The following is a 15866-nucleotide window of genomic DNA, read 5'->3' as shown; positions in this document are numbered from 1 at the left end:
AATAAAAAAAAACTATGATGGTGATGTTAATTGGTTATTACGTGCTCTTCGCTTCATCATATCGCTTGTGAAGCTGCATGCGCCATTCTAAGGGATGCAAGTCTGCACGGGACTTTCCCCTTTCTCAATTCTCAGGAGTATATTCCATTAACTTGCACAGTGTGGATGAGCACAAAAGGATCACAAGTATATTCTATCTCTCATTGAAGCAGCGCAATTTCAGAATCCCAGCCAGAAGTATGCGGCAACAATTCTCTCGCTCCAGAGGAAGCATTCCAGACGCGGGGAGTGGGATATATAACAATGGGATACAGTTGTGCTATATATAGGGGAGGACGGGGTAATTTGGCCACTTTGGCGGTTTTTGGGATATATCAAGCAAGTTTGGTAGTATGAAGAAAACCAAATAGCTCTATTTTGTAGGAAATTTTCCGGCCTACAACTTCCCCATATAACACTTTTCTCTATCTCGATGAGAAATGGGTGAATTTTCCATTCTCCTGGACCCTTAGCTTAGTGTCCAAATTACCCCGAGCACGGGTAATTTGGACACTTTGGTGCACAAATTATTAAACATGAAAATTTTTAGACAATAAAAAAATTTTATTTTTTCGATTTTGTTTTTGGAAGATAGGATATTTATCTAAGATTCATTTCCAGTAATTTGCCAGATAAAAATATTTAACAGAGCCTCAAACTTTAACATTTTCTGAACCATAAACGGGCAAAGTCTAAAAAAGGCCATTTTTCAAATTATCGTAAATTTCTTTTTTTAGATAAAATTTTTTTTCCTACTTTGCTTATAATCTGTAAGAAAACATTAAAAGGCACAACCACAATAAATATCTTAAATGTGCGTCGGAAAATGTGCCGGAAAAACTCAAGTGGCCAAATTACCCCACTCCAATTTTCCGGATAAAACCATTTCCACAGGAAAATCTGTTTGTGATATCGGAAAATGGATGTCACTATCGTGTTTATGATAGATCAATGACCCTTAATGGTTTAAAATTTAATTTTTAAGTGTTAAAAATTTTTGGAAAATGACGTACATTCAAAATGCCAAAAGCACTTGAAAAAGTGAAAAAATGATTTTTATCAAATAAAAGAAAATCTAATGATCAGATTTTCCTCAAACTTGGTACGATTGATTATCTCTATGGGGAGTATAAACTGTGGAGAAATGGATTTTCTAGCATTTACCATACTTGAGATATTCCCATTAATGACTTTGCCAAAGTGGCCAAATTACCCCGTCTTCCCCTACCCTGAAGAAAAGTTAGAGTTATGTTGTGTTGCTATATTGTTGGCTCTCTCTGCGGAGGAGACAAGCAAAAAAAAACTTTATTAAAATCAGTTCACTCTCCTAGTTTTTTTTCTTCATACTATATTGTACATAGCTTATTATCTAGCCCAGAGAGCAACTATGGGAGATGAAGAAAAAAAAATAAAGAAAGGGAAAGAAGCCCCGGTGGCAAAGAGAGTTAAAGCGCCACTCAATGCCACTCATCGCTGGGGTTGTGGGTTCGATTCCCGCAGCGGTTTGCCGTTTTCTGGCCTAGTGCTTCCTTCCCTTTCTTTCCTTTCTACTCCACAGCTATTCCTTTCCTGCTCGGACGATTTGTGCAACTACGAGATGGAGCCAACATCAGCATCAGTGCCATCTGTAAGGCGGAGGGACAACAGTAACCACCAATGTCCATAGCTATGCCGGTCCACCAGCGAAAAATGTGCAGCTGCTAGCAGTCAGTGCCTGTGTTTGCGGAACTTCCTGTATGGGTCGGAGCCAAGATCACCAGTGCCATCTGTAGGCGGAGGGACAACGCTGAATATGGATCTGCACTGTGGATCATCAACGGCGAAAAAGTGCCAATGCTAGCAGCCAGCGCCTGCGATAGCGGAACTTCCCGTGCACCAACATCTCCGACAGGATCTTCCCTCCACCCAAACAGTCTATCGACTAGGTGTGGAGTAATCTTCCGAAAATTCTACATAAGTTGATGTAACTTGGATCAAATTGAATTTGTGAATAGTGCATGAAACATGTAAAAATTGTAGGAATGAAAATGAATAAATGAAAATGAATGAGAAGAAACCCCCAAAAGGAAACACTATCTATAGGCTTCATTTACTATGTATAATTGTTATTTAGAGTTAAATAACACAAAAAACGGGGGAATGTCTTATTCACAAGAGGCCTTTATTATCTTTTCTCTCATCACGATTTCTTGAGGCGGGGGAGGGCAGCGAGGAAAACTTACAACACCCATCAAGGGTTTTCTTCTTTTCCATGGAATTTTCTCTGTTCTTCTACAATGAAAATTAATTGTAGCCTCAAATAGGGCTTCGCTTCAAGACCATGATAATAGATGTTAATTGGAATATTGCTGCTGCAGAATCCGCAGCAAAAGCTCACCAAATGCAACAATAAAGCAAACTGAGCAATTAGTTAGACACAAAAAAAGAGAGAGGAGTGAGAGAGATATCAGTTAAATTGGCCTTTCACGCCAATTTTCCTTTCGAGAAAATTAGAACAATTTTCCCAATTTTCCTTCTGATCTATGTATACCCTTTGATATACAAAATTTAGGTACGTATTGAAAGATTCATCGTCTATTGGAATATTAGGTATTTAAATTTATTAAATTCTTCTTTAATGAAAATGATTCAAGTGCATTTCAGATCTTGTCTAATTTGTCATTTAATCACTCTGCTTCTGGCATTTTGTCATTTCATCAATCATCTTGTAAAGGATGGACAATACAGGGGTGATTGGAACATTCCTTCCTTTATGCAACATCTTGCATCACAACCTATCAGTCTTACATACATATCTGAATTATGTTGTTCTCAACTCTCCTCCCTCCTTTAATCTCAATTGTGCGTCATTTACTATGAATAATTTTTGTCTGTTTATAACTTTGAATTTAAAAAAAAAATCCTTACAATTAAAAACTTAATTTCTTTTTATGAGACACAATAATTAAATATTCTTGCTGTATTTTTGGGAAAATAACAAAGGAGAAATAACATAAAAAATAAATTTATTGATCGATTTTGACGTATAAATTCGTTTTTCTATTTTATCTGTACGATTTATCAATAAATTGCCACGGGATTTTAGCTTTATCAAAGAATCTAAATGAATGAATGAATCCTGTATGGTGCATCAACACCAAGCAGGAGATTTTTTTTTCAAACCAATTCAAAAATAAATGGCAAATAATACCATCCATCAGGAAAATGAATGAAAAAAAAAACGTTTCAGTACGCAACTGATTTCCTTTCGTGTTGCTCGCATTTCATCTCAGTTGCACTATAATTTTTTTTTTTTCAACAAAAAAAGCTCCAGCAGCTTTTTTTATATACACCATCATACATATCCGTCGCGTTGCGCTCAAATGTCCAAATATTTGATTTAAACTCACCCCAAAACATCGTGACAAAACTCTCACGTCAATACGAATGTTTTAGCACGCGAAAGAGAGAGTATCGTGTACACACATAGAGCTGTGTGAAAGCCCATGGATGTTGGGAAAAACAAGAAGTGACATACAGAATATAAATTGCATTGTAAAATATTAAAAATGTGTCATGTTATAACTTTTACTTCCCCTCCCACACCCCGAATAACGTGAGTATAAAAAATAATATGTATATAGGTATTACATTTTGTAGCAGGAAATATCGATATATGCGCCTGGGGGGATAAAACAATAAATTAAGCAATTTTCTGTTAATGCAGAAAATAATCAACATTCGTCATTGAAACGTCATAACACGTATTACATATCTAAAACTAAACATTATATAATGCAAATTTGTAGTTGATATTTTCAAAATACAACCATAAGCTTTATTTAACTTTCTGTTTACAAAACCATAGGATTGGGATATGAAGGTTTCACAGAGAAAATAACAGGGTTTTGGAAAATTAATAAATGTCATTTGAAATTCATTTAACGATGTAAACTTTGACCTAAATAAATAATCAAATCGATGACTAAATACACAGCGATATGTAATAGTGACAGGGTGAACTGTCGCGTCTCTTCCAGAAATCTATTTTCATTCATTTTAAGAATTGTAATGATTTTTTACATCTTATTTTATATATTTTTTCAGTTTTTTTTATTCTTCAGCTTTATGCTGCAAACTTTATCTTTCACTCTTCCCTCCCCTTAGAAGTATAGGGGGACATGGGGCAAAAAGTTAGTTTTTTTGAGAGAAACATTTTCCTGATTTCCATGAAAATATTTGAGTTTTCCCATGACAACTATCAGGATATTTATCCAGGCTACAACTTTGTCTCAGACCAGTCTCAGACGATTATTTTCTAACTCAACGGGAAAATGCATTTTCAGTCCATTTTCCAAAACCTTGCACTTTTAACTTTTTGTCCCAACCATGTTTAAACACTATAAAAGCAATTGAGAATAAGATATTTGTGTAACAATAAGAAAATTTTTTTAATAAAAAAATACAGAAAATAAAAAAAATACGGAATTGCACTTTTTATTTTTTAAGTGATTAAACTTTATAGGCTTAGTTAAAGTTATAAAAGGTACATTTTGACTAAATTAGAACAATTACGAAATAATATTTACTGAGATATTGGAGATGTGTTGTCTTGTATTTCTAACTTTTTGCCCCAGTTACCCTAACTGCTCAATGTATTTTCTTACATATATGTATGCACATTTGCCCTGGGGTCGGAGTAAACTAGTATTTGCATAATAATGCATAAGTTAACATGTATTTAAATTCAACACAATAATAGGATTTTAACCTTAATTAACATCCTCATAAAGTTATCAACAGACTCCAAATCCTTCACTGTATTATGCACTTGAATTGAAAACACAAAATTTGTATATAAGTATACCTACCTGCTTCGGAAAGGTGTGATAGGGCTGATGTGTACTATATATAGCTGCCTAATTATATTAGAGGCATTGTTGTGGATGAAGCCAACCAACACTGTTTTAGATATTATTCATGTCAGCAGTCAGGCATGTTTTGGCTTTAACTTTTACCTCTTTTGATGTACAAATTGCTGGGTATAAATGCATTTTACATTGTGCAACAATTATATCTCACTTGCAGAGCTATTTGAAAAATTCTCTCTCATGCAGGAAAATCTCCCCTTTCGTCCAATTTACAACACAAACAATATTGTCTCCCATTTCACACACAAACACTCGCAAAACTAGACAACAGGCCGATAACATTATATTATGTTTCATTATTATTTTCATTAAATTGACCAATCTCTCCGCTAATGTGTAAAATATGTTACCATGCAAATGATGCTGTAATGGCGGATGATGGCGCATCTATTAATTATGCAGGGCAGCATAGAAAAAAAATACATAAAGATTGGATAAAGTTTCTGTTTTTAAAAGCTCTAAAAATAATTTCTCTAACTTATCATAACTGTGATAATATTGACAGAAATGGGTTAATGGAGATCAGAAAACTATTTCAATATTTATTCAAATTCCACGGAAAAAGAAAATCTCATTAAAAGTTATCGAAATAACTCTGAATTTTCTTCTGATAGTTTTTTTTATCCATTTTTAGAGTTCCTTTAAAAGTGAAAAATCTTTAAAAAAAAAACTTTCTTCTTGTTCCCATTTAAATTGCAATTTATTACTTCATTATTCCTGTCGAAAAGTTTATCTCCTATACTTGTCCATTCGTTATGCTACCTTATGAATTAGAAAGGGTTTAGTGCACAAGCGAGAGAGAGAAAGGATGGGTGAAAGGGTCAAAGTTGTAATGGTGATTGGGGAAAATTGAAAGCTGCTCAATTTCCCATGGATTAAATAATGAGAAACTCTTGAATGAGATTTACAATGAACTTTGTATTTCATGCTTTCCGACACTGAGAGTTTGGGTACAGTGAGAGTGCGGTGATTGTGAAACTTTCCACTCACTCTCCCCCAAATTGTTGGCCACAAATATATGTATTCTCAATGGTGACGTAATTGGGGGGAATTCCTTCCGGTGAAATTTATTGTGATCCATTAAATGAGAGGAAAAGTCAGCAAGGATATTTTTCAAACCATTGCTCAAAACACTCCTACGACTTCCTTAATGGGAGACTTAAATATAACTTGGCGCAATGGCTACTTTATATTGTACCATACATACATAAATATGTATGTGTTATGTATGTATATAATTTGAAAGCTCTAGAGGAAAATGTGGGCGTAAAAAGCAGAAAAAAATATATTTTCGGGTAGAGTTGAATTAAATACCGTGTGTGGATTTTAATTAAAATTTAGAGAGAAAAAAAGTCTAATGTGTTCCAATAAAATCGAAGTAATTTCTCCTTTACACTATCACGGACCATCTTTATGAGATTTCATTGCATACAGGAAAGCATATGAACCGTGCAGAGCACGATCTTGGACCTCCCACCGTTTTTTCCACCCCATCCCCCCCCCCCCGTCCAAAATGTTCGTGCTGTGAAGAAAAAAAAAGAGAGCATACACCCGAGGAAAAAAACGTGGTGGGTGTGAACTCCAAGCATAGTAGAAGAAGAGAATATTTCGAGTTTTGGGTGGAAAAGCAAGAAACTCTGGGGAAAATTTTATGTTCCCTTTGAACTTGTTTATTGTTTTTCCCAGAGAGAAACGCGTTAATTACTTTTACCCAATAAATTTTATCGCACACCCCTGGAAAATTTCAAATTCTCCGAATTTTCTCACCAACCCCGAATGCCCCGAAAAACGGGAAAATGTACTACCCATTTCCCATTTTTGTACACATATACATACACCCCCGGTGTACATGCAAAGTGAATGTGAATTGTACGTGGATTGGAAAATTGTGAAACTTTGTGATTTATCCTCTTTAACCTTTTGCTGCACTCTCTGAAATTCCATTTTATATTTTCAATTCAATATATAAAGTAGTACCTCTACCCCAAAATTTTCGATTTTACGTGGAAATGCAAATTTATGCATGACATATTAAATATAATTTTAATTTACCTCCATTTTGATGAAAGTCATTTGGGGCTAATTGAGTGAAAATTCCTTTTGAATAAATTCTATTAAATTACTGAAATTATGAAAAAAAATTGTATCATTTTACGTAAGGAATGGTTCAATGATCCGACCTATTTTAGAGGCGTTAATTTAATGAATATTAATGAATACTTATTTAATGAATATTTTATTAATATTTTGTGTATATTGATTTTTTAATTTTTTTTTTCAAAAATGATTCCAAGAGAAAATTGAAAATTAAATTTAAAATAAATAGAAATAAATATGAAGTTAAAATAAGCTCAAATAGCTTTTTTTGCCGGAAAACTCACACAAAGTAAATTATATTTTTTTTTAATAAACGAACAGTATTAATTAAAAATCTATTTCACAAATCGAATAAATTGACATAAATTGAAAAGCATAAAAGCAAATCTAAATAAACTCTGTTATATGAGGTAGGAGAACCTGGGGTAAAATAGTGAATTTTTGGGAGATAATTTTTCCTGAGTTCCGTGGAAATATTTGAGTTTTCCCATGACAATTATTTTGTAGCAAATTTTCCGGGCTACAACTTAGTCTCAGACAATTTCTTTCTATCTCAGCGGGAAAATGCATTTTCAGTTCATTTTCCAAACCCTTACACTTTCATGATTTTTTTCCAACCCTGGGGTAAAATGATGAATTGCGTTTTTTTCCTAATCTTAATTTAATGAAATTATTTTAGCAAGGCACTATAGTATCTATTGAGAATGAGAGATTTGTGAATCCATTTAAGATTTTTTTTAATAAAAAAATACAAAAAACGTTAAATTTTAGAAATTTTCTTTTTTATTTTTTTTTAGTTTATATAAATTGGTAATAGGGAGTGATCAAACACCCTAAATTGTAAGTAATACCTTAACTGGTTAAGGAAAAATATTTTTTTCAATAATTTAAAAAGTTATTTAAAAAAAAACACCAAATTCACCATTTTGCCCCAAGGGGTAATTTTTTACTATCAGTGTTTTACGGGAAAACTCGGAAGTTTTTTTTTAGAAAAATCAGATTAGATTCGTGTTTAGCAATAGTTATTCTATCTAAAAATACATTTGGATTAAAAAAAAATGCAGAGAATTTCGTCAAACTTAATTTGTAGTTAAGAGGTCAGAGTAACTTTGAGGTTCGAAAAATTTGTTTTTTAAATAAAAGCCAAAATATTGGATCAATTATTATGAAACTTTCTAAGCTTAGGCAGGGGTGTGAAGTGCAACTACTGACAAAATTAGACAGATTAGCTTCCACTACTTTTTGAGATATTAATTTTAATTATTTTCCGATTCACCATTTTACCCCTGTTACCCCTACTTTTTTTTTAGTAAAATTAATTCCTTCCTAGCTAACAAAATTAACTCGCTGTACCTAAAAATATCCATTGAGGTATAAATTTAAAAAAATCAGCTGAAAGAGAGACCCGAGAGCCAACACAAAACTGTCGATGTTGAGGGTTTTTCTGCACAATTTGCCACCACAATTTTCCATCCGTCCCGGAGGAAAGGTTTTTTTTTCTCACTCACAGAGAACTTTCACCCCCTAGGCAAATTTCCGCTTAAAATAATTGAAAATGTCATGAGGGAAATTACCATAAATGAGATTGTGTTTTGACTCTGACACCAACACATTGAAATGTTTTTGGTGGGAGCAGGGGGGGTTGACACGAAAGTCAATTGGGGGAAAATTTTCATGCACTCACACCCACCGTCGGAATGGAGAAGATGGACAGGAAGACGGCTGAAAAAAATGGGTGGATTTTGAGCTATATACCAACCCATTGGGGAAAGTCAGAGGAAAATGGGGAAATTTTTGAGGCTACAAATTCACCATTTATGGCGCATGCTCTCTACGTGGAAATTTTCTCCTCTCAGAAGAGATTTTTCCCAGAGTTTCGGGTCAGTGTGCCAAGTGGCAATTAACATAAATCTCCCAATGGATTAATCTTTGGCAGAGATGTTAGGAAAAATGTCAGGAAGTTCCTTAAGCTAATCCTCATGTGGTTTAGCTACACACAACTCTTTGAGCACGTGACTTATGATTTAGAATTCGTTGAAGATGGTAAAAGCATAATATAGTGTTGAGACACCAAATTGGCGCCTCGGTGGAAAATTCACCACAGAATTTTCTCCTGCGTGAGCATAGGAAAATTGAGAGAAATGCAGAAGAGAGCGACTGATGGGAGAGGGAGAGTGTGGACGGGTTTTTTGGCCCCAAAGAGCAGCAGGAGTGACTTAAGTGGAACGTTTTGGTTGTGTGGCCACTCAGTTGCGTCGCGACGTCGGTTAATGGCACACCATCGTGAACATTTTGACGGCGTGCCACACACATTTTTCCTTTTTCGGTGTCACCGCACACAGGAAGAAGCGATACACGGTCTCGAGAAAAAATCCCCCTTCTTTTGGTGAACAACCCTCCGACAATTCCTTCCGTGCTATATAGGCTAGAAGAGGAAGAGCTTTTTTTTTATTTGAGGACTTATTAGAGAAGGAACTTTGTGCAAGTGATTGTGATAAGGAAGAATAGAGAAAAAAAAGCTCCTGGTGCTCTTGCCAAATCCCCTCTGTCATAAAAAAAGGGAAAAAGTGGATGAGGAAATGTGAGTGGAATGTGTGTGAGCAAAAAAAAAGAATCCATCAATTGCAAACTATAAATTCGTTATCAGTCTTCGTGGCATACATCAAAGGATTTTTTCTCTGTGGCACAGCAATATGCAGTGTGGAGGGATTCCTCATGACAAACACGGTATCATGGATATTGACTTACTGAATACTCCATCCACTACAATTTCCATTTCTTTTTTGCAAATTCTCAAAGAGATTTTTGCAACAACTTTATATAAATTACCCCCTTTGACTTTTTGAGCTACTCTTTGGTATACGGATTGCAAATTCCTTCTATCACAATTTCTCTTCATGTTCTTTTTGCAGTCAAAAAGAAACTATTCTGGCTTATTGTTTGTACGTTCGACTTTTCCGGGAAAATTTGATGGAAAAGAACGAAGGAAATATCCATCAAATAAACCCACAATTAGTGTTTTATTTATTACACAGAGAAGTCATATATTAAATACAACCACGAAGGGTTAAAGAGTTTGTTTGTTTTCGTGTGTGATTAATTTTCATGAGTAATATCGTGTTGGTCAGAGAATTTATTCTTTTCTACTCTGTAAAGTTTCATATATGGGGAGGATCGTGTTTTCAGCACATATTGTGAGAGTTTTAGCAAATTTTGCAAGTTCTCTGGTACATAACTATATAAAATACCAAAGCAATCTCAAGGAAAAGCTTCGAGAAATTTGAAATTTGTCACACTAAAAGTTAAACTGAGGAAAATACCTTAAAACAACTCAAATTTCTCAACAACACTTTGAGACGTACCGAAAGTTTATTACCTTGAGGTAAAATAAGAAACTTTCATATCATTACAGTATTTAGTCATGCTAGGATGTTATAACTGAATGCTTAACTTTAGTGAATTTCAAATTAAATATTTTCAAGCAAATTCACAGCATTTTGCGGGTATTAATTAAAAACTTTGTAGATTTTTTAATAATCCCCAAAAAAGGAAATTCTCAGCAAATTTCGTCATCAGTAGAAGAGAGTTTTTGAGCGTGGAGAAATGTTTAAAACATCCATGTGACGTCCTTGTATGTATATATGTCGTATATATGCTCAATTACGCCTCAAGTCCCACGAGTGATGTTTCTTTCGGGTAGACTTGTTCAAATATTCATTTAGAAAACTTCTTAATGAAAATGAACTTAGGAAATGAGTGGGTTTATTCAATTACACCACTTGACTACACCCCTGCAGAAAACTTACCATGTGGCATGAAGTTCAACACTACACAATAGTGAGGTCAATTTTAAATGAACTTAAGAGTTTGAGAGTGCAATAAAAAATTAAGAATGTCTTTGAAAGCCGAATTGAATGCTTTCTTACACAAACTGTTTGATTTTAAAGACACTTTAGGGCTCTCTGAATGAATTTAAAACTCTAAAAGACACAAAAAAATGTGCAGAAACTTTATCAATATTAGTCTAAACTCTTCGCATTTTAATCACTTTTCATAAGTCTTATGATTTCCTTCAGAACTTTGCTTCAAAAGTTCTTTAGTCTTTATTCAAAATTTTGGGAATATAAACTCTGAATTTTAAAGAAAAAATCACCAAAATTTATTTACTCACACAAGTTTCCATGAGAAAGTTTCTCTTATAGTGGAACTTTATGTACTCTCCAGCAGAAAATATCCCGGAATAGAGTCAAGAGAGAGAGGGAGGGCGGAAAATATACATAGCACAGTGCACAAATTCACCCCATGGTGGGGGAAGGGGGTGGAGAACGTACAATAAAACTGAATAAGGGATGACATTTAATTGGATATTCTTCAATTTGACAAATGGTACAAATTTGCATTAAAAATTCATAATATCATTCGATGTGCGACACACGCAACTTACTTTCTTATTTATTTCATAGCATTTTTCATTTTTATACCTTTCACCCGCATACCATCACCTTCATCACGCATATTCCACACATAGAATCATACTACCTACAAAAAATATATATTCAGTACATTCCTCACCATCTCCATTCGATCCACGCGGTGTGTCAAAAAAAAAGTGAAATTCGCACGACAAAAAATTTTCCTTTTCAACTCCCCTCTGTGGCCCATTTCCCGTGCTATGTGTATGTGGATTTCCTCCAGAAGCTAATAGCCTTACATATCACCACCCCCGTTACATTCATTCCCAAGAATAGCACGTTTTTTTCCACCCTTGTAAGCATGAGAGGGCACCCCCTGTCTACACAGCTACGTGCAGAAGAGGGGAGAATCGTCAGTCACGAAAATTGAATATTACTCATTCACGGAAAAAGTATTTACGGTGAAAATTTAATAAAAACACAACAACCCCTTTCAGAGCGGAACGCCATCGATGTTTAGAGGAAGGCACACCCATCATAAGCTGTGAGCTGGGATCAAGAATATAATTTGAGCACTGCACAAGTGACACGAATTGCGTGAACAAGTTCTTCACCTAAATTACACGGATTTTTCATTAATCACTTTTTTGCTAGACCTTTTGCAAAGCCGCTTCTTCACACAACAGGGTGGTTCAATTACTTATACGACGTCTTAATTGAAATTCTAATTTTTGAATAAATGTTTTGAAAGTTTTTTTCAATAGTAAAAGAAAAGTCTTGCTAAAGAATTTTAGATTTTTTAGATTTAAAAATTTAACATTTATTTTGATTAAATTCGTACATTTTTCAGTTAACTGTGTATCCCCTAGGTGACTGTATTTTGAAAATAGATTTTTTATGCAGTATTTTATTCAATTTTTTTTTAAATATTTATTTCTTTTTTGCCATTATGGCATATATATTTATTAATTTATTTTGCTTTGTTTTGATATTAGCCCTCCTTTGCCCAGACTTCTCACTTAATTGAAATATATTCAAATGGAAGAATTTTAGAGATTCTGAAATTAATGCAAAAGATACTCAAATCCCAATTTTTATTTCCAATTAATTTTTTTTTAATAACTTTTTTGCCGTCAATTTATTTGAACTAAATTTCTTAATTTTCCGATAAAATTTATCTCTATAAAAAATCTCATATTGCTCACGAAAAACCGTGGGTGGTACCACGCAATAAACGTCCACAAAATAATAGCTTTAGAGGCCAAAATCTGTCAACTAAAAAAAAAATTGGATTGCAGAAAATTCAACGGAAAAGCCCAATGGAGTGATGAAAATTTTTCAATGCACTTTCACCCATTTAATTCCATCCCTTGTTTTCACTTCAACTAACCTCCCCAAAATCGATTTTTTGTGTGTGTGCGTATGTCTCGCCGTCAGTTTAATTTGAGGCCAAACTCCCAAAACCCTCTTTCCACCCAAAAAAAAAAAGTAAAACACAACGCAAGTCAATGTGAGGAATATTTTGAATCAATGCCCCGTCTGTTGGGATTTTGTGATTCAACCGTGATGGACAGATGCAATCAGAGGGAAAAATGACAAATTGCTCCGCACTATGTATTCACCCCCTTCTGATGGGTTTTTGATTAGAAATGGGTAAATTTTTTTTTTCGAGGGGTGGTGGTGGTTGGTTTTGAAGAGTTTTTGCTTTTGGGGAAAATTTGCCTGATTCCACCCGCATCTTTCCGCCCCAAAAATGCCTTCAATTATGCATGAATGTGTTTGAAACCCGTGCTGAATTCTCCACCCCATTACTCCCATACCCATGGCAATTTTCCCTTTCCCCCGCCTCCCCCCTCATATTGGACCGTGCCGTACAGCACCCCCGCCGGTGCGTACAATATGGCAGGGAAAAAAGAGGAAAATTACACTCTGGCAAAAAAAAACTCCCCTTCAGAGGGAAATCGTTAAACATTTTTCTAAATTTGTTCACTACCCCTCGAGCGGTACTCACCCTCTGGCCCACATGGTGTGCTCTGGAAGACGAAAAAAAAATTTGTAAATAAATATATGGCGGAAGAGTCGAGTGCGGTGTGGATGCTAGACATAGAGAGAAATTCTTCCTCATTCTCCATGGTATTGTGGCATAGAAAAGCCAAAATAATATACGCGCAGCAGTGGAACCGCATGCAAAAAGGGAAGCCCCCAAAACATTACCTCAACCCACGCGACCACGGAAAGACCACCGTGGGATCACGAAGGGAGCTCCCGGCAAAACTCACCGCGCGCTAAGCAATGTTGTACCAAAACGTCGAAAGCTCTTTCATGTGTAATGCGGTAATTAAGCTATGGTCGGATATGAGACGACGGATTTTCTGGGAGGATATTTGCGTGCCTTGGCGTAAACCCTCTGAAGCAGGAAGACTCTAAAGTACACCCCCGCCTCACCTCCATGCCACTTGAATAAATGGTATGTGCGGCATTCCGGCGCCCTCCCGCCGCACCGAGGGGTTAATCCTATTTTCAATTACGGCAAAACAGATTCAACTTTATTAATGTGCAAAATCACCTGAAACTTTAATGGCTTCTCCCAAGGAAATTTTCCACTCCAAAAAATCATTGATTTTTCATCAAATTCAGGCGGGCAAAGTGTAAACAAATTTTTTTGTTGTCTCAAGGAAGAAGAGAAAGGAAAATTCTGAGACAATTTAACACATAGCCAATGGGACTATATGTATTTACATTTTGTTCTTTAAAGCTTTCACCAGAAAGAGCCTCTTGGCAATTTCTCGGAATTCGTCTGAGTTTTTTTTTCCTCTGCGGCATTACATTTTGTGTCCTACTCAAATGATCTAGAAATAAATCCCATTTCCGGGAAAAGTCTTTTGGATTATTTAACATCTGTGAGGATTATTATTCAGTTTATCTGGTATTTTATGTCATTTTGGATAATTTCGCGGTTAAAAAAAATATTTTAAATAGGATTACATTTACTAGGAATTGTTTTTAAGTTAATTAAAGGTTTTAATTGAGTGCACCCATACGGACATAATATTCTTGGAAAAAATAAATAAAACTATGGAAAAACTTTATTCGACTAAATAAAGTTTTACCTGTGCTAAACTAATCAATTTTCTATTCAAAAGAAATATGAAAAGGAAATTAACTAAAACTAATTTATTAATTAGAAACTATTACGGTTGATTATACATATTTTCTGCAAATTTTTATTGAAAATATCGAAAGTATAAAGGAATAAATCTCAAAAACAAATTTTAAAAGCAAAATGAAGTTCTTGAGTAGCGGACTATTTATTTTTGTGTTACTTTTAGCACAAGGTAAAATAATATTAAAAGTTGAAAGGAGAGTGTGAAAGTTCATTTTTTCTACTTTAATTTAGATATAGCAGCCCAGGGTATTCACCTTCCAGGTCGAACGCCTAAGCAGCCACGTTGGCCTCCAGGTGGAAGAGGTCGTTGAAGTTGAAATGAGCGTTAGGAGACTAAATAAAAACATTTTAAATTAATTAAAAGGAACTGAGAATATATTTTTTAAGATTTTAGGATAGTTTTGCTGTTTTTTTTTTATCGAAAAATTAGGAACTTTTAAAGCTAAATTTTAAGTAAACTAAAAATCAGTAAAAAAAAAACCTAATGAAATTATAACGATTCATACGATCCTTGGAGAGACTTTTAATTTATTTTTCAAGCTTTGCAAATTTCTTTAGTCACCTAAAAGTTAAATTTAAATATTTAATCAACAAAAATATATTTGAGATGTTTTTTGTTGTATATTTTCATTGCGCCTGAATTAAGCTTATTTCCACGAATTTCCCATTTGTTTCCACGCAGTATTGGCCCAATTTTAGAACAATTCATTACATAATGGCGAGAGAGAGAGCTGGTGAGGGAGGTGAATTTTGTGGCCATGAGAAAATGGCAAACACGAGACAGATATGTGGACTACAACAAAAAAAGTATTGCCATAGTGAGGGAGGAAGCATTATTGGTATGCTGACATGGAATTGAAAGGACATGAGGCAATTTGATTGAAATGGTGAATGAGTGATGTCATTGTGGCTAATCCATTCGAAAAAGCATATAGGAAGGAGGTGATGTGTTTTTAGAGCTTGTGAAATAGATAAAGGCTCGTACTGAGGGTTGCACGAGACAGAGAGAGAGAAAGAGAGAGAGTTAGCAGTGCTTATCCCATTCAACCCTCACACGGAAATATAGTAAATAATACAAAAGCTCTCCATGTGCTCACGCACAGAGTACTCGGAATTGTGTGTATGGGTGGAGAGAGGGAAACTAAAAAGCATTCAATTTCCATGTGGAAATAAACACACATCATATTTGATGTGTGGGGTGATGGGTTCCTTTTTTACCGCCGATGGGGATGAAGAACAAAA

The 15866-nt window shown here is 34.7% G+C and overlaps 2 protein-coding genes across 4 annotated transcripts in view; both read left to right on the top strand.

Annotated features, from left to right (window-relative positions):
• LOC129786570 (nuclear pore complex protein Nup88) overlaps positions 1-15866 on the top strand; it is an 850897-nt gene that overhangs the window by 380458 nt on the left and 454573 nt on the right. The gene's annotated exons all lie outside the window — the stretch shown is intronic.
• LOC129786597 (zwei Ig domain protein zig-8-like) overlaps positions 9291-15866 on the top strand; it is a 61859-nt gene continuing 55283 nt past the window's right edge. Inside the window, exon 1 of one of the 3 annotated variants that reach the window (XM_055821716.1) lies at positions 9291-9627. The gene's annotated coding sequence lies outside the window, so the exon portion shown is untranslated. Of the gene's footprint in view, positions 9628-9647; positions 9774-15866 lie in introns of those variants that run through there. The other 2 variants (XM_055821718.1, XM_055821717.1) reach the window with 2 other exon arrangements.

This window comes from Lutzomyia longipalpis, chromosome 1 (genome assembly GCF_024334085.1).
Source record: "Lutzomyia longipalpis isolate SR_M1_2022 chromosome 1, ASM2433408v1".
In the NCBI taxonomy this organism is placed as follows: Eukaryota; Metazoa; Arthropoda; class Insecta; order Diptera; family Psychodidae; genus Lutzomyia; species Lutzomyia longipalpis.
This window is presented reverse-complemented; position numbering and strand designations above follow the sequence as displayed.